The 24022-nt window shown below is 37.4% G+C and overlaps 1 protein-coding gene across 4 annotated transcripts in view; it reads left to right on the top strand.

The window, feature by feature from the left end:
* The window catches only part of CDH19 (cadherin 19), a 136627-nt gene that overhangs the window by 507 nt on the left and 112098 nt on the right, over positions 1 to 24022 (top strand). For all 4 annotated transcript variants that reach the window (XM_047828706.1, XM_047828705.1, XM_047828707.1 and 1 more), the window contains exon 2: positions 10779 to 10912. The gene's annotated coding sequence lies outside the window, so the exon portion shown is untranslated. The remainder of the gene's footprint in view (positions 1 to 10778; positions 10913 to 24022) is intronic.

The following is a 24022-nucleotide window of genomic DNA, read 5'->3' as shown; positions in this document are numbered from 1 at the left end:
AACAGTTCAGCAGAAAATATAAAGATTCTTGATAATTTCAAATGATGTATTTTTTTCTTTTTTTTTCCCCTTTGGCACATGTGTTCACACAGTACTTTGCTGAGTTTGTACAGAGTTAACATAAACCTATTCCATCTATTATGAACATTGTTTTATTTACTCTTTTAAAATAGAATATTTGATACAAATATTTGAAAGCCTATTATTTTTATAACCTTTGAGAAATGAAAATAAAATGAACATCATCAGTTTACTGCATAAATTAAGAAAGTATATTACTGATATTCACCAGGAGTTCCTTCCAATTCTATTGTTCATTGTAATTCTTTTATTTTATTTATTTATTTATTTTTTTTTTCTTTCAACGTTTATTTATTTTTTGGGACAGAGAGAGACAGAGCATGAACGGGCGAGGGTCAGAGAGAGAGGGAGACACAGAATCGGAAACAGGCTCTAGGCTCTGAGCTATCAGCCCAGAGCCCGACGCGGGGCTCGAACTCACGGACCGCGAGATCGTGACCTGGCTGATGTCGGACGCTTAACCGACTGCGCCACCCAGGCGCCCCCATTGTAATTCTTTTAATGTCTTTATTAATCTCTTTTGAAAAAGAGAGAGAGTGAGTAAGTAGGGGAAGGGCAGGGAGAGAGGGAGAGAGAAAATCCCAGACAGGCTCTGCGCTGACAGCAGAGAGCCCCACGCGGGCTCGAACTCACGAATGGTGAGATGGTGACCTGGGCTGAAGTGCGATGCTCAACCGGCTGAGCCAACCAGGCACCTCTGTTCATTGCAATTTTTTTATCATTCCATGTTTTCCTAATTAGAATGACCACAAATAGGTTATCGGTGATAAATATGCTTTTTAATAATGCTTACAGTGAACTTTTGGCAATGTGCTATCATACTGCATTTTGCTTTTTCAAGTTAGCATTAAATATCTAAGATTCAGCAATGGTATGCAGTGAATTGACATACTGCCAGGTTAATTTTCACCGATACAAAAAGTTCTACACACGCATCAGCAAACGTGTTCTGGAAAGTTAGGAAGGCCACTTTCAAGAAGTTTTCTGCAACTTTGGTCTGTTTTAGATGGTCCAGACATACCAAACACCTATCAGTCAGAAAGCTCCTTTGTCATGCCTTATTAAAATGAAGGAAGTCCGATCTGCATATGTGAGAGGGGGCAACAATTTTAACTTTCATTCAATGTCAATTTAATTTCAGATTCCTTCCCACACCCAGTTTATGGTTTGTACAAATTGCAGCATTGATGTGTTTGCTAGGGTAATGGTGATGATATGTCATTAATTCCCCAGAGCGTATCATATTTTCTGAACACATGGTGTAGGAAAGGTCACATTGAATTCATCCATTTTGCTCTACTAAAAATAAGCTATCACCACCAAGCTGCTATAATAGAGGAAGGATACAGAGCAAAACTGTGAGCATATTATCATGATAATTATATTTATGTCTTCTATAACTTATCACAACTAGTTTGCACTTAGGTGATAACTTCATAAAATGTCGTTGTATTAACTTTTGATAATTAAAAACGTAGGAGAAAAATAAAGAACACTGACTCATAAATTTTTCTCACTCTATTAGAATTTCTCCATCCTTGGGTAAGAAAGACAAAGTGGCCTTTGTCACTTGGGCTTTCGTTCCCAACAACAGCAGATTTCCAGCTATGTCCACAGGACTGCTAAGATTCTCTACTGGTCAGTCTAAGTAACTTAGGCCTTAGACATATATAATATATTGCAAGTCAGGAACTTAGGAGGTCCTTGTTGACTCAAACATAGATCTAATCTAAGTTCAGTAAAGAGAATTTCTAATGGAATAGTCACGTTAAGGTGTCCCACGGACATATGTCACTGCAATTCTTAAGGGGTCATAAATGTGCCCCTGCTTCCCCTGGGGATTAAGTAATAAAATTCTTACTTGGATTTCCAGTTTAGGATTGAAGTGTATGACATGGAGATTGCTTTGTTTCTCACATCAGAAATTTCAGTCTTGGCCTCCAACTTACTCCTCCCTCACTCAACTTCAGATTTCAAGGATTTTCCAAACATGACAATTCCATCCCCCATTTTTGAGAAAATGGAGTTTATTAGATACAACCAAATGAGTATATAATTGGAGACTCATTTTAGGTGTGATGCTATAGCTTCAAACTGTACTTCTTTGTGACTGTTGGGGTCCGTGTGGTAGTCGTGGCCCCCGATATTCCTGTTGTTGTTGTCGTATGTCTTTGCTTGTCATTATTTGTTCCGGTCTTCCTTCATATGAGAAAGCAGGTAATTACACCAACTCAACACTGTTCTACTGTTATCCATGTGGTGTCACCGTGGGTAACTGTTTTGGGAGATGTTATGGCTTCTGCTTGGTCATGGGTACTGTGGACATAAACAGTCCTTGGACTCCGGTTTTGTGATAGCCAAGTTTAGTTTCATACTCAGGTTTCCCTGTCTTGGCATCAGCATGACTTTGGGTGCTCAACCAGGGAAAGCCTACCATTTGCAGATAACACTTGTGCAGATAACTCCTTGATTCTCAAGGAGACCCCAAGTATGACCCAGAGGTATGGGAAAGTATCAGTTGAACCACATAAGCAACAAAAACCAGGCAGAGACAAAGAAATGATTGAAATGGTGCCTGGTGTTTGGAAGACAATAGAGTGACTCAGATAGAAATACACTTTATCTCAGACGACCCTAGATGATAAGGTTATTTATCACCCAGGTCCTAGTTTTGAGCTGTGGTCAGATATGGAGGCTTAGGCACTGGAGATCATGGTTAGAGCAGATCAGTACTTACATTTACATTTTTTAGATAGGACCAAAGAAGCTTTCAGTAAAGGATAAAATGCTAATAAGCAAACTATACCCTATTGGGTACTCTATCCACGTCCCATGAACTATAAGTGTTCTACTCTGACTGCTGAGGACACAATATATTCCTGGCCCTGTGTGAGTCCTTTGCTCCTTGAGAGTGATGGTCTCTCCGACATTAAGAAGTTTCAGCTCACATATACTCTCATAAGTCCCGAGCTAAAGATGCATGAGACCCCCAGGCATAAAATTGGGGAAGTCTTAGGCTCACCTAAGTTTTCCCCCTCCCTTTGCCTGATGTCTGATATCTGAAAACCTTTGTTTTACAGATTTGTCCTTTATTTGTAGTTGTTTCATAAGTTATAATCAACCCAGCTTCTGTTACTTTATTTTGAAAAATATCCTAGAACAGAGTTTAACATATTGCTATTTTGGCTTCAAAGCATTCAAACCTTGCATTTTCCCCAAGTTTAATAATCTATGTTATAAATACATCCAAGAGCAAAACATATCATGCCTTTGGAAAAGAAATGGAAAACACTGTCCAAAAAATAATTTATCTCTACCTGCTTTTCAACATATATTTATTTCCAGTTCCTTCATGTTCATTTTAGGTTAATTCATTATCATTTTCTTTTTAAAATATATGACTACATATATTTAATGTTATACATTTAACTTTGACAAATATTATTTCCTTCTTTGTTTTGTATACAACGTGTCCATTTAAATCATTACTGTCAATAATTCATGCATATAAATTAAATTGGTAAATAAAGCAATAAGAGGTAGTCAGAAACTGAACGTTTTTAATCCTCTTAACTATCTATAACATGGAATATCAATAAATGGTTTCCAATATTTTATATTATATGTTGTTTAATTTTTTTTAACATTTATTCATTTTTGAGAGACAGAGGTGAGTGGGGAGGGGCAGAGAGAGAGGGAGACACAGAATCCAAAGCAGGCTCCAGGCTCTGAGCTGTCAGCACAGAGCCCAACATGGGGCTCAAACTCACGAACAGTGATATCATGACCTAAGCTAAAGTCAGATGCTTAATCAACTGAGCCACCCAGGTGCTCTGGTGATGAAATATATTTAAATAAATGAGTATGATCAATATTGTATTGATTGATATTGTCTCCATGTTTATTCTCACGTATTTCTATGTATTATATCATAGCCCTCATTATCTAGCTTCATTTACAATTATGTTACAGTCCTTGTGTGAAAAACATGGTCAAAAATTATCCACCTTTCCAATTTAATTATAGTTGGCAGAAATAATATTAATGATAAAACACGGAAGTCCAAAACTGTACATCTCTGGTTGAAGATCAGACATATAACTAAAGAAAATCCTGTACTAGAAATTCATTTCCTTACACAACCCGACACAATAGTGATAGCAATGTTAATAAAAACATAAATGAGATCAGCAATTCAGCCTTCCTGGTTGGTGAAAATTTGCATTTTCTTTCTACATTTGGAAAAATCTAAGTCATCTTCAGACTATTATATTGGTTTCTGGTAAGAGGCATTCAACTCTTTAATTGCCCTGCTTTCCAAAATTGTGTTATATTACCCAGTGCAACTGTAGGCATTCAATTTTCCTCATTCTCTGAAAAAAAAAATACTTTGAGAACTCTGCATACCACAAGGCCCCTATCATGGTTGGGTGGAGAATGGGAAAATAAAGACACCTAGCAAATTTAGGAAGACGATTTAAGAAAGAACTGTTGTGCTATTGGCTTGTAGATCTAAGTAGAATCAAGCAGAGCATGGGCCAACTTGGGTTTTGAGAGAGCTGTAATGTGAAAACATCCACCATCACTCTTAAGCCAGCATAACCTATGATTGTGGAAGACAATCTCCAGGTGACAAGAGGCAGGAAATGGGGTGAGAAAGGGACTAAGCCCCGTGAAAGTATCTTCTCCAATCCAGTTTAGACATAGTCCAGGAGAATAATGCATGAGAAGAGACGGCCAAAATACGATGCCATCATTTACAGGGAAAAGCTGTTGGGTGATGTCCTTACCTAGAGGACAGAATTAAGATCTAACCCTGGAGCATCTGCCGTCTCCAGCGTTAGGGCTCTTGCCATGCGCACATGTTCAGAGTTGCTGCGTGTTGTTGATGCTCTGGGCACCTGGTATTCTTTCCAAATCCAAGAATGTATTTATGGGCTCTATATCTGCTGATCATTGAGTATTGTTTCTTTAAGTTTTGAGAAGGTTTGTCTTTCTGGTATGCAGGTGTCCAGACCAAGAGGAGTCAAATTTGAACGTGATAAAAAAAAAAAAATAGATGTCACTTAGAGTTCCTAGAATTTGAACTGAATCGTAGTAACTGGACGAGAATTTTGCATTGTCTCCTGGAGGAATGAGGGAATGTGTCTGCACATAGCAAGGAGAGGAACCCAATATTGGGAGGACAGGTAGACAGCCTGTGGTCGTCATTAAGGCTGTCCCTCTCACATCGCTGGCTCTCCTTCCAGGAATCTAATATGATTTCAGTGTCCTGCTCTATTGAAGGCCCATAAAATGTAAGCAGAAGTGACATTGGTTAGGTCCAGGTGGAAATTTAAAGAACCAACAGACAACCTATCAGTCTTTCTTTACCCAGCCCTGACAGCAGTCATCAATTCAATATAGTGTCTGCCTTGATAACTTCAGTTCTGGAGTAAATACACACAAAGCGGAGTCCCAACTACCCTTTATAAAACGTAGGCTTCAGAGGAAACATCACTTGGTTTTAAGACACTAACATAATACGGTTTTTGTTTTTTAAAACTATAGCCTGTTTTAATCTCAATAGATACAACCATTTACTGAAAATTACTCACTTAACACAGGAAAATTAAACAAAGTGAATAATTTTTATCCAGTGCTATTTTCCATGTTAATTAATTCAGACATTACTCACAGTCCAGTATGACTTTTTAAGCCAGAATATACCTCTTTCATTATTATTACATGCAAAAGAAACTGTTACCATAGGACCCATTATTTTTGTGGTCCATATTAGGGGGGATACAGTCATAGTCAAGGGAAAATTTCACTACAAGAGGCAGTACAGCCTGGCACACTGTGAACTGGAGTAGAAACAATCCGGCACACAAATATTGAGGTAATACACAAAATGTTGAAGTAATACATTTTGCATATTTTTCCCACAGTGACCATGTTTTTTTTTAGACCCAGGAACTACATAGATAGTGCATTTCCCATTTAAGTATGCTTCCCAGTGAGAAGCAATCAGGGAAGCAATTGTTATCTTGTTGCAAAAATACCTACCAAGAGAGCACAGAGCAAAAAATATGGCTTGCATTGTAGCCATCAATTTTATTGGTGAAGAAAACAACTACTATTCATTGGTTTAGGTTAGAAATACTTCTGCTACAGATTTTCCTAACATGAAAATGTTCTTCTTGGGATTTTCTAGAAGATGTATTGAAATGGAAACAAAGTAAGTGTTTGGACATAAATCAATCTCTACAAGTTAAGTTGCTTCCTAGGAACTGAATCTATTATTTATAATATATAGTGAAAGCAAAAATTTAGTAAGACAGATCAAAACAGTTTGGGGCAGTAAAGCTAAATTTACTTTACCGAGAGAATACCGGCTTTTTAATTAAAATTATTTTATGTTTCTCCAATAAAAGCATATACCAAATAATACTTGAATCGACCAGATATTTAACATAAAAATTCTTCAACTGCCCTTCAATTAGTGTATTCTGGTTATATGTGAATGAGGCTGTGATTCAGTAGCATGACATAAATTCACTCCCATGAATGTAATTATATGTTAGATTTCATTTTTTTTTTGCATAGACTAAACATCAATTTTTTTTTAATGTAAATGAGAAATATGCTACAGTGTTCCTTTCCTCACACCTTTGAAATAATTTTCGGAGAATAATTTTTATTTTGATCTTGAGTATTAACGTGAGGTATAACGTTAATATAGGAATCCTTAAAAGCAAACCCAGAATGTTCGAAAGCCTCAGAGTGCCATGGGTCGGATTACCCTGTGATGTTTCCCCGTATGAATGTTCACGTGGCCCACTGCCAATCTTATAACAAGTAGTGTTAGGGCTTGTTACACAGAACTGCCTTTATCGTGTCTTATAAGCTTTCATATTTTGGATACTTTATTGAATATAAAATATCCAACTAAGTCAAGTGTCTCTTGTTTAGTGTAGAGTTCAAGTGTAAACATGAAAACTAATGGATTAAGACTTTCATTCTCACATGCAGCAACTTTGGTTTGTGTACCTTTGTGAAGTGCACTGTAATCATTTTGATATGAAGTGCGAGTTAAGTTGATGAAAGTACCATTGATTTTAGAATGAGGGCTTTCAACAGGGCTTGCTGGCAAACAAAATTACAATATACATACAATTGCAACGCAGGCACAAAAACTTGAAAATAAAGGAGCTAGATCCGAAGTGGAAGAAGCGTAAGATGGCCTATTTAGGAAAATCTAAGTGCTCATCTTCCCGAGATTCAAAGAAAATTCTAAGATTTTTAGACTCTTTATCATTCCAAAATTTTAAATCCAGAGTAAAATTTCCCACAAAGGCATACTCATAGCTTCTGCATCTTTTCTTTCGGTTTTAAATCAGGCTCCAGAGGAAACAGCCTTTACTGCATATCGCCCTCATGCTTCAGCAGAAAAGGTGTGTCAATCCCATTGATGCACTAGAGGGTGGGGTGGAAGTGATGATCTCTAATAGTAGAGAGCAGAGACCACGGTGGCAGAAATTCCCACTCTCCTGGTGGAGTTTTCAAGGGAAGATAACGTGTCAGAGAGACAAGGATGAGAACAATGGTGGTTTCCCTTTTTTAGTTCATGCTACTCAAATCCTAAGTCAAATGGAGATGCAAGTAAATGACTTGATTTCACAACTATCTACCATAAATCATACTTGATATTTTAATACTTGATTTATGAGTCTATACAGTTTTTCATTTATTTATTTTGAGAGAGAGCGTGAGCAGGGGAGGGGCGGAGAGAGAGAGAAAGAGAGAGAGAGGGAGAGAGAGAGAGAGAGCGAGAGAGAGCGAGAGAATCCCAAGCAGGCTCTGTGCTGTCAGCACAGAACCCATCGTGGGGCTCTATCTCATGAACCGTAAGATCATGACCTGAGCCGAAATCAGGAGTCAGATGCTTAACTGACTGAGCCACCCAGGTGCCCGAGTCTATACATTTTTGGTAGGGAGGAAATAATGGTATTTCTGCCAACTCCATTTGGTCATTGTGGTGGCCATGAAAATCCCCCATATGATCTCCTGCTGTGTGGAGCACAGTTGACTGCCAGCCCCCACTAAGAGCCCCTGAACTCTGGATCCACAACAATATGTTTGCCGGCTTCATGATTCCAAGAGGCTGCTCCCAGCCGTGATTGACAAAGACAAAGCTCCTAGCACAGGCCCATTTTTATGAGATTTCATTTGCAGACTGTTCTGAGTCAAATACCTCCCATAAGCTCGACCAAAACTTTACCAGAACGGTGCCACAGTGTTAAATCTTTACCATTACAGTGGTTTGGTAAATGTTATCTGCATGAATAGAATAATCATGACCGTGGGCAGCTGAAAATAATAGAGCTCACCAAAGGGGAAAGCTAAGGGACTTAGGGAGCATGGACATAATCAATAATATGCTCTAGAGGTGTTCAAAATTATCACTGAGAAGTCTGTGTAGGAGCATGGGGAAATATTTAGGTATATTATTAGGTTAGAAAATGCTATTTAAATTTAGATTGCAAATAGGTAAAGATACAATTCATATTGCCAGAAACTTGAAGTGAACAAATTTGGAAACTTGCTAGGGTTGTAGGGATGGTGGGGGGTTTAATTTTTACTCCTAAAAAAAAAAAAAAAAGGTAGTTTTCGGTCACCGAGTTTGGAGTGTTGTTTTATGCAGCCAAAGAACTGGAACACTAGGGTAATATTTCACTTATTGCCCTGCCTGTGTTAGTTCTGGTTCTAGTGTACTGGAAGAGAATGAAAAGAAGTTGGTCGTTAAAAGAATTATTTTCTCCTACTATCCCCGGTGGGTGTAGTAAACAGAAATGGAGCAATGTATTTTGTACTTTTTTGTACTTTGAAAATTCATAAAACCCTCTAATACACAATCTGGAAAGGGGAAGGCCTCATTCTGGCCAATGGATGGTATTCTCCATTACTTCTAATTTGGGCATTGCTAATATAATCAGCATAGTTAATCTGGACATTGAGTGACAAGGCTTCATGTCCTGGCTGAATTCATATGAAGTTTCACGTCTGAGGCATGACATACAAACTGAAACATAGAAGTGTGTCAGAAATCGGGAACAACATCTTATTTTGCAGGTCCTGAAAATATTGAAAATGAAAGTAACTTATGTGGCTTCTCACTCTAATTTTTTTTTAATGTTTTTTATTTATTTTTGGGACAGAGAGAGACAGAGCATGAACGGGGGAGGGGCAGAGAGAGAGGGAGACACAGAATCGGAAACAGGCTCCAGGCTCCGAGCCATCAGCCCAGAGCCTGACGCGGGGCTCGAACTCACGGACCGCGAGATCGTGAACTGGCTGAAGTCGGAGGCTTAACCGACTGCCCCACCCAGGCGCCCCTGGCTTCTCACTCTAAATGACATTATGAATTTACAAGAAAATAAGAACAAAGCTTGAGCTTAAGCTGGACATGGGTGGACTCCATACATCATGGCCCCAGTAGTGAGAGATTTCACTTCTGTAATGCACGGCATGTTAATAGGGAACTTCCATGTGACTTACAATACAAGAAGTTCGTGATTGAGGAATTGAACTCCTTGGAAAGAGAGATCTCAAGTTCCAAGGGGCTGGTATCTTTCTACCCTTTAGCAATGTAACTCAGACCTGCTAAATCCGAACTATGTTAAATGATAGTTGTGAGGAAGACAGTTTCTATGGATATGTTTCTCTTCATCTCTGAAGGCGTATTCCTGGATATAGAGCAGATTTTAAAGGAAGGCCCTACAGTATAGTGGATGTCCTTAATCTGTCAGTAACTGGCACTTAACGATTTAACTTGTAGTGAATCTCAAACATTTCCATTATAAGTATATTCTCCTGGTGCCAAAAATTATGAGGATCCTCACCCGCAGTCCAGTCAATTCTCTGCTTTCACTATTATCTGTTGAGTGACACCTCCCTTTTGCTTCACATTCTCCTCAAGCCACCCACCCATTTCTTAACTCTGCAGGAAAAATTTCTCAAAAGACATATTTATATGGACTCTTCTCTTGTTCAGTTTGGTTGGGCTGCCAGCCCCACTCTTCCATGGAACTATCTTTTGACATTATCAGAAGTACTTTTTAATTTATGTTACTTTATTTATTTATTTATTTATTTATTTATTTATTTATTTATGAGAGAGATAGAGAGAATGAACAAGAGAGAAGGAGAGGTAGACAGAGAGAGAGAGAGAGAGAGAGAGAGGGAGAGAGAGAATCTCAGGCAGGCTTCCCACTCAGGGTGGGGCTCGACTGGGTGTTCCTCCCACAGTGCCAAGATCAGGACCTGAGCCAAAAGAGTCAGACACTCAACCAACTGAGCCACCGAGATGACCCAAGAAATGCTTTTGATATACATAGTCTATCAATAGCATTTGACACACTGTTTTGTCATTCATTGTACACTCACAGCCCCACCCTTTTTTAACTTCTTAAAAATTCACTGGACACTTGCCCTCAGTATTTTTTGCTAGTTCCCTTAACCATCGTAAACTCTGTTGTTGGAGAGCCCCAAATACCCTGGGTCTCTTTTCTTGTCTTCATTCATTTAAAAATACATCTAAACTAAAGGAAAAAGTCAAGTCAGAATAGGTTGCAAGAGGGTAGAGGAATAATACTGTTTGAATCGTGGTTTACACAATATTCATAAGTCATGGTTTTTTTTCTCTCCCTTGTCAGTTGTCTTCCCGCCAATGTGGTCGTGAATTGGATTTCAGGACTGAGCGTGGTGACTCAAATGATGGACGGTGCCTGGAACTAACTCTTCTTCACCAGAGAGCTTCAGGAACATGCAAACCCAGCCTTACTGGAAGGTGCCAATTAGCTTGTGTTTTTGTGTGTGTGTGTTGAGTAGAAGACAGTTCTAGAAAAAAAAAAGTTTACCTAATGGGTTGCAGATTTCAAACAGCAAGCATTTGGAGAGTCTCATATACCTCATATATAATGAGTACATCATGAATATTGAGGTTTCTGGTGTCTCTGATAGGTGCTTATTGGTCTTTACATCTCTTTATATCTATGTTCAGCACATATTCATATTTTACTTACCTTATCTCACGTGCCAGGTCTCAAAAGTGACTATTTTATCATGTCTTGCATCCTCTACAAATTATTCCAATAACTCATAAGCAACTTACTCTGTTTACTTTCATGCCTGCCCTTATTTTCTTGTCTTCCAAAGAAATGAATAGTTTCACATATGGCAGTTATCACATATTAAATCAATACTACCTAGATTTTCAGATAAAACAAAATACAATTCCAAAATGAGGTTTTTTTTTTCTCTCTCTCTTTAACTCTTTTGTTTCTTTTATAAAACTTTCTAAGTTGGAAGCAATAGGAATGATTGTTTTGAAGTCCTGTCACTATGTTGCATGCTATAAGTGTGGCTAAGTGAACATAAATGATAAAATTTTCAGGATTCCTCAAGGAAATTCAACCCCTAGATTCATTGAATCATCCACTCAACAGATATTTGCTTAAGTCCTGCAATCCAAATATGTGGCTGAGATATTATGAAAGGGAAGAAAATGAATTGGATATCTTGTCTCCTTCAAGTTTGGCAGAGGTTAATGCATGAATGAACCACATCGGTCTCCCCTTCCTACGAATACAGTGTGATTGTTTCCCAACCTTCAATTATGCTGGGGCCAAGGGACCAAATCCTTAACAATGAATCATGAGTGAGAGTGATCTGAGCTATTTCCAGGCCTTGACCTTAAAAAATATTCTGCAAAACTGTATATTTTCTCTTCCTCTTCTGCTCTACACTTAAGTTATTCAAAATTTCCAGAAAGCAGAGACGCAAGATGGAAACAACTTGGATTCTTGAGTCAGGGCTTGGGGAAGAACTTCTTAGGAGAGCTGCGTGGGAGCACAAAACAAATCCTCCTACCTTCAGAAGAGCCTAGTATTAAATGCTATTACCAATAGATATTCCAATGCAGTGGAAAAATTGATATGAATTCCTGTGGAGAAACAATGCTGGTGAATTGAGAGCAGGGAGACGTCTCTTCAAGACAGGAATCTGATAAGAAGACATAGAGAAGATGTCATTGAGGAGTGTGTTTGACAGATTTGAACACTAGAAATAGGGTAAAAAGAAATGAGGACGGGTAACAGTATACATAAAAACAATATCCTGGAAAACATGAAGCTTTCAGGAGTCAATTAGGCAACTGTAAGCAGCTATGTGTGGAAGTTGCAAGTGTAGTATTGAACCCCAGAGTGTACGTTTGCTTTTCTAAACGTGTTTAGGATTGTATTGAGAATGTTCGAGCAAGAGAGTGAAGATATCAGAATTATGATTAGTAAAATAGTCTGAAACTCTCAGGATTAGTTAGATGATTTGTGGGGCCCAGGAAAAAAGGAAAATATGGGTCTTGTTCAAAGATTTTTGAGCCAGTACCATACCAGTCTTGATGATTCTGAAATCCAGAACTGTGATGCCTCCAGCTTTGGTTTTCTTCTTGTACATGACTTTGGTTATTTGGCATCTTTTGGGGTTCCATACAAATTTTAGAATTGTTTGTTCTAGCTCTGTGAAAAGAATGCTGGTGTTATTTTGATAGGGATTGCATTGAATGTGTAGATTGCTTTGGGTAGTATCGACATTTTAACAATATTTGTTCTTCCATGAGCATAGCATGTTTTTCCATTTCTTCGTGTCTTCAATTTTTTTCACAAGCTTTCTATAGTTTTCAGCACACAAATCGTTTACATCTTTGGTTAGGTTTATTCCTAGGTTTCTTAAGGTTTTTGGTGCAATTGTAAATGAGATCGATTCCTTGATTTCTCTTTCTGCTGCCTCATTATTGGTGTACAGAAATGCAACTGATTTGCATACGTTGATTTTATATCCTGTGACTTCGCTGAATTCAGGTATCAGTTCTAGCAATTTTTTTTTGGTGGAGTCTTTCGGGTTTGAAAATTTAAAGATGGCTACAGTAGAACGTTGCACTGAGTGTGGGGGTCTAAGAAAAGACCCTCATGAGAGTGCATGAGTCACATGCACATGGAGCTGTGTCTGCATACCTTAGCTACTAGCGATGATGGGAAGGAGAATACGATGTGCTTAGATGGAATTGCAGCCAGCGTCAATGTATATATGAAGAGACAGTTCACAGTTTTCAGCGAAAGAACAGTATTGGTGAGTAAAAATTATTTGATAAGCCACTAGGCATGGAAGCTGTGGCAAACAATATGAAAGCCAGTGTCTACACATGAATATTTACTATAAGCGTAAAAAAAAAGTTTCTGATCTATACATATATGTTCTCCCTACTGTGGAAATGGAATCCATGGCTTTCATATGGGGAGAATAAGAACTGTGTGCTGCAGGTATAAAAGAGAACCTGTAGTTTCTCTGTATTTGGAGCTTTCTGTTGAATTACATAGTTGATTACCTGACTACTGAAATCCATTTCACTACTGTTTCCCACGATTGTCTCAACTGGGTTCTACTAACTAGGAAATTCTATACATTATTAAGCTGGTCAGAATTGGTGAGAGGAGTTACTTCGATACTCACGGATGTTCTAAAGATAATCCTCTGATGCCTTGAATGAAAGCCTCTATGATTATCCCTTCTATTATTATTATTATTATTATTATCCCAGATCAATTTGTGGGGCTAGTCATTCCAATACACAAAATCTAGCTCCATTATGAAAATAAAGTATTGAGAGGGCAGCATACATATCCATAAGAGTTTCCTTTGTGCTTTATGAGAGAATATTTTATTCGTTTTTGTTGTTGTTGTTGCTGTTTCTTTCTATTTTAGTCTTGCAAAATTGCATTAGGTGTGAATAATGCAAGAACTTAAAAATATAACTTGAGGTAAAATAAACATATAATTTCTCCATATAAATCCATCATAAAAATAAATATAAGGTTGATCATATAAATTGTTAAATGTACAAATCAGTTCAGAGGAAGCATGCTTTGGGCAGAGAAAAACATTATAAATATTAATATTTTCTATTGCCATACTGAAAAGGCTTACATTAGCATAAGGTCCCTTATTTTTTTACATTTTAATTCAAAATATACTTAGAATAGTTTTGTTGTTGTCTTTTATTTCTATCTCATTTTTCTTATTTCTGTCTCAATCCCTAATACACTGTCGTTCTTTGATAGTATTATGACACATAAAAAATACAGAAGCCAAAGGCTGAATGATTGCCATCTTTCCCCCAATGCCAAACTTCATGGCATATAAAAATAAAAGTTCCAAAAGCCTTGCATTTTATTATGATAGATCCTGTGGAACAATAATAGTGACATTTTTCTTAACATTGCCAACACTTATGAATATGACTTGATAAAATTGCCATAATAGGCAAAATGTTAGCCTCTTTAGTCCTTTTATTCCAAAGTACAAGTCGTCTTACCCACAAAATTACTTCCAGTGACGTGTTTGTCTCCCCTCCAAGTGCCTCTGACACAGCACATTTATGTCATCAACATTGGGAGTATAGTACTTGGGTTTGGTTGGTGATATTGACTATTTATTTGCTCTTTTTTTTAAAGACTATATTTTTATAGCAGTTTTAGTTTCATAGCAAAATTGGGAGGAAGGCAAAGAGATTATCCCTATTCTCTCTGCTGTTATAAATGCACAACATCCTCTGTTATCAACACCCCCCTCCCACCCTCACCGGAGTGGTACATTTGTTAATAAACAAACCTGCATTGACACATCATAATGACCCAATATCCACAGTTTAAATTAGAGCTCACTATTAGTGTTGCACATTCTATGAGTTTAGACAAATGTATAATGACATATATCTGCCATTAGAATATCATACAAAGTATTTTCAGGGCTCCTGGATGGCTAGTTGGTTAAGCCTCTGACTTCAGCTTAGGTCACGATCTCTTGGTTCATGGGTTCGAACCCTGCATCAAGCTCTGTGCTGACAGCTCAGAGCCTGGAGGCTGTCTTTGGATTCTGTGTCTCCCTCTCTCTCTGTCTCTGCCCCTCTCATGCTCTGTCTCTTTCTGAAAAGAAAATAAACCTTAATTTTATTTAAAAAAATATTTTCACTGATATATGTATATATATGTATATACACATATATATATATCATATACACATATATCACATATATATGTATATATTTGCTTTCTTAATGTGACTTGGGAGAAATTCTAAAAGAGGACTGTTTTTTCCTTATTTAGAGTTTTACCACTTTTTTACAAGAATATTGTATTTTACTTTCAATGTTAACCAGAGAAGAACATTGTTTTCTGTCCCTCCTCTACTCAGTTTTATTTTGTTAAACTTTTAGGACATTGTTTTTTCTTCGTTTTTACCAATATTTGCAATTAATCACAGTAGTATGTCATCCTTTGCAATATTTCGAATAACTGAGAATACTTTTTATCTCATTACATCCTCCACTTGTAGAGTCCTACTTTTATAGGACTTTGTATTTGTGAAATACACAAAGCCCCCAGAGGGGACAAAAGAGAATGAGTTTTTCTGAAAACAAACAACAAAAAGAGTTTTTATTCTTTTTGAAATAAAACATACAAAGCACTGATGAGTTAGATGAGAGAGATTATATTAAAATCTAAGGAAATGCTAACAAAGGCAATTAGAGAGAGAACCAGTGGCATCTGATAATTGAACAAGGCTTCGACCAGATGATAAGCTCATACTCTTATGCCAGATATGAAAGAACTAGGATTTATATTGTCAAATTGGAAAAAACAAATCCAGCCTAGATTAGGAGAGACTTCATTAAGAAGGAAGATGATAGAAGGAGAGAGCACGCTCTGATATCAGAAATTTGCCAGTGTCTCAAAATCAACAAGAAAAAGGCCTTTAAAAGAGGGAAAAAAAAGTAAGAAGAAATAAGCAAATATTAACAGATATTTTTCTGGGAAAGTTTGCCAGCCAAGGGGTAATGACCTGAGAGGTCTGACATGAAAGCATCTTGCTATGGTCAGTCCATTTTAAGGAAAAGCTGATAAGGGTGCATGGCCCACGTTTTAGGCTCGGGGGCAAAGAGAATCAGGGACACGAAGATAGGACAGAAGTCCGACTGAAGTTGGGTCAAGGTAAAATAGAGGGCCATAATTGAGCAGTTGTGAACATTTGGTCAAATGGTATTTTATTATTTTAGTGAAATAATGAACTAAAGAATTATTTTAATGAAATCATTAGTTTCCAGGAAGGAACTTCAACGGTAAGAGTTGAAAAGCTATCACTGCTTGACACTGTCACATGGTATCCACCCTGAGCCACCTGCCCAGGCCTTCTAATCTCTAGGCCTAAAAAAGGGGACTGTGGCTTTGAGTCTCCTTGGAAATACTATCATTGTAGAGGCTCCACGTACTCTTCCTTATTTTCTGATTTTGGCTGGGTACATACACTAATCTGTCAAGATAAACACATCTGATGTTTTTTAGAGGAAAGTGCTTAAGAAAAACCACAATCCAAGTCATGTTTCAATATTTGTAATAAGGGCCAGCATTGGAGTTTGACCGCCCAGGGCTATAGAGAATCCCCACCATACACACCACAAGAGGTATTCAGAGAACGTTAGTGTGAAAGTGACCCCAAAGTATTTATTACACAATCTGAAAAGCTGTGCACAGTTGCTTAGCTTTCTCTAGAGCTACATGAGAGGGAGTCTGTGTTTAAAGCAATGAAACAAGCTTCTGGGGTTCCTGAGTGGCTCAGTCGGTTGAGCGGCTGACTTCAGCTCAGGTCACGATCTCGCGGTCCGTGAGTTCGAGCCCCGTGTCAGGCTCTGGGCTGATGGCTCAGAGCCTGCAGCCTGCTTCCGATTCTGTGTCTCCCTCTCTCTCTCTGCCCCTCCCCTGTTCATGCTCTGTCTCTGTCTCAAAAAATAAATAAATGTTAAAAAAAATTTTTTTAAAAAAGCAATGAAACAAGCTTCAAATGTATGTAAATGGTATTTAAAGGGTGTTTATTATCATTGCTATGATTATTCCACAATTTACATACATTATGAATACTTATATCCAGACTTGTCTTCTATATGATAATTTAGTTGAGTCATTTGATAGCAAACCACCTATGTCCGTTCTGTTCACGCTTGTCTACACGTGCACGTATCTACCTCCTTAGTCACCCTCTACAAAATACCCAGAGGATCACTGGCTCAGGTGTCATGCTTCCGAAGCTTGAATTCTGATTCTGTCACTTATTATCTGTGAAGCTTTGAGGGACCTGCACTCTACCCAAACGTAGCATGGGAAAAACATCTACCTAATGGGGATGTTATGCTGATTAATTGAAATCCTTACATGGAAGGAACACATAAGAGAAGTTAGGGTAAAGTAAGTATCGATTTATGTCTTCCCTACCTACAGGCTTATGTCATTTAGTATACACGTACAGGCAAACTTCAGGTAGCAGGTTTCTAGTAATTTAATCCCAGATTAAATGGCTGGGAGAAATCTCCTACAAATCACAACTACTAATTTCACAGTTAGAATATAGAAGATAGATAGATAGATAGATAGATAGATAGATAGATAGATAGTAGGTAAAATAGAAAAGCATAATATATGTGCATGTCCAATTTTGTTATTTATTATTTACATAAACTGTTCAAAACGTGTGTATATATGCGTGGGTGTATGCATGCGTGGGAGTGTCTATTGATTTAAAGTTTTAAAATTCACTAAGACATGTGGTGCAACATATTAGAAAATATTTGCAAATGAATGATAATGATAAACATACTCAAATGTGTGGGCAACTGCTAAGGCAGAACGTACAGGAAAATTAATATAGCATCAAATGTTCATAATGAAAAAAAATGAAGGTCTAAAATTCATGATGGAAGTGACCTATTTAAGAAATCACCTCCAGGGGCACCTGGTTTGCTGAGTCAATTGAGCATCTGACTTCGGCTCAGGTAATGATCTCAGGGTTTTGTGGGTTCAAGCCCCGCATCTGGCTCTGTGCTGACAGCTCAGAGCCTGAAGCCTGCTTCAGATCCTGTGTCTCCCCCTCACTCTGCCTCTCCCCTGCTTACATTCTCTCTCTCTCTCTCTCTCTCTCTCTCTCAAAAAATAAACAAAACATTAAAAAAAGAAGAAATCACCTCCTAAAAATGGCAAACTAAACCCATAGTAAGTAGAGAATAGCAACCAATGAAGTTAAGAATGAAAGTCAATGAAATAGAAACAAAAGCTTGTTTTAAGATTGGTAAAATTGATAAAGCTCTATTTATAATGTGAGAAAGAAACAAGAGTGCAATTTATATTGCATTAAGGAAAAAAAAGGTAGTGAAAAGATAAGGAGTGTATCATGAAAAACTCTGTGCCAATAAATTTGGCAATTTTAAGAAAAAAAAAAACTTGATGGATGCCTCAAAGCACACAAAGTATTCGACCTGGATTCAAAGGAAATACAAATTGTGTGTAGTCTTATATCCACTCTTAAATCAAAATTTACCTACAAAAAACTTCACACTTCTATAGTCACCAAGTGATTGGTGACTTTTATCAAACATTTAGGCATAAACTGCACCACGTATGGACAAATTCTCTCATGAAATAGAGAAGGAAAATAAATTGTCCATTCCTTTTTTAAGATCAACATTCCTGTGACCACAAAGCATAAAGATAAAAATCACAAGAAAATAAAACTATCTGATGCCATCACACCCAAAATCCTTAACAAACTGTTACCAAATCAAACCTCCCAGTACACACACACACACACACACACACACACACACACACACACACATCTTAGTCCATAGTGAACAAGAGGGATTTGTCCTGAGTCTGCAAAGTTTGTTTTACATTGGAAAAATCAATCAATGTAGCTCATCATATTGAATGAGGGGTTTGGTCAAACTATCCTTTCCCAAAAGACTTCCAAGTATTTCGAGCTAGATCAAACATTCCATGTTCCTGCTCTGCTTATACGTTCGTACTCAACTCCTAGCATTTCTCAGTATCCACCTTAAAATCCGAGTAGGCAAATTTTTACACACTCCATGAAGATGTTATTCTTTGTCATGGTATCGCACATATGGTTACCTTCCTTGATGTAAGGCGACCTACTCGTTCATCAAGCTCAATATGAGCAACGTCTCTTTTGGAAAGCTTTCCTGGCTGCCTCCGTGCTCCGTCTGAAAAAACATTCGTAGATTCGGCCATATGCTTGTTGTTCTTGCAGTACTCTGTGATAAATGTATCACAACACTTATCAGAGTATGAGAAATTCGGGGCCCTTTAACTAATGGATGCCATGATTCTTTTTTACAATTTTTTTACCTATAGTGTTTTATTGGTTTCAGGTGTATGATACAGTGATTCAGCAATTCCGTACATCACCCAGTGCTCATCACAAGTGCACTCCTTAATCCCCATCACCTATTTATCCATCCCCCAGTCTCCTCCCGTCCCTTCTGGTGACCACCAGTTTGTTGTGTGTAGTTAAAAGTATGACGTAGGTCACAGTTGAATCACTATATTTTACACCTGAAACTAATATAACATATGTTAACTAACTGGAATTAGAATAAAAACTGAAATTAAAAAAGAGTCTATTACTTGATTTCTCTCTCTCTCTCTCTCTTTCCCTCTTTCCCCCTTTGCTCATCTGTTGTGTTTCTCAAAGCCCACATATGAGTGAAATCATATGATATATGTCTTTCTCTGATGGACTAATTTTGCTCAGCATTGTACTTTCTAGCTCCACCCATGTCCTTGCAAATGGCAAGATTTCATTCATTTTATGGCTGAATAATATTCCATTATAATACCACAAATTTATCCATTCATCAATCGATCGACACTCGGGCTGCTTCCATAATTTGACTACTGTAAATAATGCTGCTATAAATATCAGAGTGCCTGTATCCCTTTGAATTAGTGTTTTTGTATTCTTTGGGTACATACCCAATTGTTCACCTGCTGGATCATAGGGTAGGTCTATTTTTAACTTTATGAGGAACCTCCATACTGTTTTCCAGAAGTGCTGCACCAATTTGCATTCCCACCAACAGTGTACAAATGTTCTTTTTTCTGCACATCCTTGCCACCACCTGTTGTTTCATATGCTGTTGATTTCAGCCATTCTGACAGGTGTGAGGTGATATCTGATTGTGGTTTTGACGTGCATTTCCCTGATGGTAAGTGATGATGAACATCTTTTCATGTGTCTGCTGATGGCATGATCCTTGTAGGGAATGGCCATACAGGAGTGAGTATATATGTATGTACGTATTTATTTTTTGTTTGTTTGTTTGTTTTTATCTACTTACAGCACAGTGCCTCATGCGTAGGAACACTCAATAAACATTTGTACAATGAGTGAATGTTGTTTATCACTTGCACTCACAAATATGACAGTGTAATAGAGTGGAAACTGTATCAATTCCGGCATCAGATAGAAGTTTGAAACCTGGCTGCAGATCCTTCTCACTGCATGATATTCCCTGAGTTTTAATTTCCTCATGCCTTATGTGAGGATAAAAAGAATAGCGGCCAACATATATCATGATGCCTGACAACCCCATGTCACCTAAAAGTGCCACAGCATCCTTTAACTACTGCTGGTGGAAGAGGATGCCGGGAGAACTACTATTCATTGTGTACAACAGCATCTCCTCACCTTATAGAAAGTCGGATGAGAGATGTGAATCCAAAGGCAGGATTCACATAGGATCTTTGATGACATACAGAGAATACTTTGTCCCCTAAGAAATTTTATAGTGCACATATTGTAAGTTTTCTTCAGTAAAGATGGATCGTGTGACAATAAGTACAGCACACACTTTGTCATAAAAAAATCTCTGATTTTTCAAGACCTGACTCTATTTGTCTCATGTTTTTCTCAAATGTAAAAAAGGGCCAACCTCCACCTGGCAGAGATGTCATAAGGATTAAGTAAGATTATGTGTGTATTTCTACCATAGTACTACCATCCCATATGTACTATAAAATGGAATAGCTGGGGCTCTCCATTTCTTCTGCAAAACCGAACACTCTGAACTTGACACGACACCCTCTAGCTCATGAGCACATTTGGCTCTTAACCAGCAACATTTGTTTGCTAAGCTACTTGTGCCAAGGTTTCTTATTATTAAAAGTATGGATCTACAAAATTTAACAAGTAAAATCTGTCTGAAAGTTACAAGCCATTCTTTTCTCTATTAACTCTAAAATACACTTTGCAGAAACGTTTATTAAAAGCAAGGTGTTAAAATGCTGTGGAAGGACATGGATGAAAACATTTAAAAATAGGTACTAAAAATCATTAAAACCAAATAAGGAAAATTTATGTCAATGCAAACACCTGTACATGTATGTTTCTGGCAGCTTTTTTCTTAAATGCTAAAACTTGGAAACAGCCCAGATGTCCCTCAGGAGGTGAAAGGATAAACTGTGGTCCATTCAGGTAATGGAATGCTATTCAAGGATAAAATGAAATGAGCTATCAAACCATGTAAAGACATAGAAGAATCCTAAATCCATATTGGTAAGTCAAATACTCTAACTGGAAAGGTTTCATACTTATGATTCCAACTCTATTACATTCTGGAAAAGGGAAAACTCTGGAAACAGTGAAAAGATCAGTGGTTGCCAGGGGTTATAGGGAAGGAAGGATAAATAGGCAGAGCATAGAGGATTTGGGGGCAGGGGGCAGTGAAACTACTCCATATGATACTATAATGGTGGATACATGTCATTGTATACTTGTCCAAACCCAAAGAATGTCCAACACCAAGAGTGAGCCCTAACTTAAACTATGGACCTTGGGTAACTGTGATGGGTGAGTGTAGGCTCATTGATTGTAACACATGTGCTACTTTGATGGGGGATGTTGATAGTGGCAAAGGCTGTTGCATGTGTGGAGGCCAGAGCATTATGGGAGTTCTCTGTACTTCATGTTCAGTTTGCTTTGAACCAAAAATGGCTCAAAAATAGTCTATTAAAACAGGATTTTGCACCTATATGTCTGCATTTTTTGAATTATCTCTCCATTCTTAAGACACAAAGTGCAAAACAGTTACATGATAAATGTGTTTTATGGGAAACTATGCAAAGACCCATTCTGAGGATAATATCTCAAAGAGAATGCCTTGACACCCCACTTTGCTATACACACACACATATCTACACATTTATATATGTATATGTGCATATATATATATATATATGTATATAGTTTTTAACTACATAGAATATGTTTAAACTATTTAAAAAACTTTTTCACCTATATTCATTTACTGACTCAGTGACAGACAGGATAATATAGAATAAGATGATTTCTGCTAAATAGATTTTTATATATTTACATGTGTATTTGTACATACATTCATTTATTTTTAATTTTTTTTTTTATTTTAGAGAATGAGAGTGAGCAGGGTAGAGGGAGAAAGAGAGAGAGAAAGAGAGACCTTAGCAGGATCTACTCTCAGTGCATAGCCTGATGAGAGGCCTGATCCTACAAGTCTGGGATCAGGACCTGAGACGAAATCAAGAGTAGACGCTCAACCAAGTGAGATACCCAGACACCCCGTATACATACATTTATTTACTGATCAAATATGTATAATTTAATTTTCAAAGAAACTGGGGCATAAACATTTAAAGTCACAATGTCACATGAATAGAAAGCAGGAGTTGGTAAACTTTTCCTGGAAATGGCTGCAAAGCAAATATTTTATGCTTTGTAGGTCAAAAGTCTCTTGCAAACACCCAAACCTGTCATTATAGCATGGAAGCAGCCACAATTTGGGCAATTTGTAAACAAATGAAAATGACTGTGTTCCAATAAAAAACTTTCTTCTTCTTCTCCTTCTCCACCTCCCCCTCCCCCTCCCCCCGCCTCCTCCTCCTCCTCCTCCTCCTCCTCCTCCTTCTTCTTCCTCTTCTTCTTCTTTTAATGAAACAGAAGTCTGGGTAGATTTGGCAAATGAAATTCTTAGTTCACAGATTCTGATATGGAGAAAGTTTGTCATTTAATTAGTATTAAAACATTACAAATTTCCAATGAGTACTTTTCATTAATTTAATATATATTTTATTATATCATCTTATATCATCTTAGATTATATCATCTAAGCAGGATTGTTATTTTCATAGCCATATGCAAAATCGTTCATAAAATGCAGAAATGTATTAGGGACAGTATTATATTTCAGGGAACTTAAGCAACACAAAGACATGTAGTTGTGCAGTATAACTCAGTCTGCAAACAAGATGTTATGTTCTAGAATTCTCCATGATCAGCTCTTGACAAATAGCATGTATTTTGCATTTCATCACATTCCCATTGAAGGTTGACATCCCTGTTTTACCATGTGATTCCATTGGGTTTTCATCTTGGTTTCCTCCTTTTTGATGCTTTAAAAAAATTATTTGTGCTTTTCATTTTTAAGAAATGGTTTGGCCGGAGTCTTATTGTCCCTGTATAACTCTAACCTTAACTCAACATCTTGCAAAAGTAAAGGTGATAGATGATTGATTAATAGAGATCTAAAACTAGGGGTCAAGGGTGACGATTCTACATTTCTGGGGTTATATTTCTGATTTCCAGTATTTTGAGTTGTTTGTGTATTGCCAATTAAATATGTTTTTATAAAATAGGAATTTTATTATTTATGTGCTTATTCATTTGCCACTTTCCTGTGTCATGGGGTTTATGGGGTTTATGATGGTTTAGTCAAACAAAATGATTCCTTGGATGCAGAGCTCCAGAGCAAGATCCACTCACAGAAGAAAACGGTAACAAAATAAGACAGAAAATATGAGAAAAATAAAAGAAGAAAATATGGATACAGATGAACAGATAGATTTTAATTATATGAAACTAAGAGCTGCTGCAACTATAATTTAAAAGATAAATCTTCTAAGACACTACACATGTTACCATATTCAGTAAAATATTTCTTTACCAGGAGCCAAGTTTTAGTGAG

Source organism: Prionailurus viverrinus, chromosome D3 (genome assembly GCF_022837055.1).
Source record: "Prionailurus viverrinus isolate Anna chromosome D3, UM_Priviv_1.0, whole genome shotgun sequence".
NCBI classification, from domain to species: domain Eukaryota; kingdom Metazoa; phylum Chordata; class Mammalia; order Carnivora; family Felidae; genus Prionailurus; species Prionailurus viverrinus.
The sequence above is the reverse complement of the archived record's forward strand: the minus strand, read 5'-3'. Positions and strand labels throughout refer to the sequence as shown.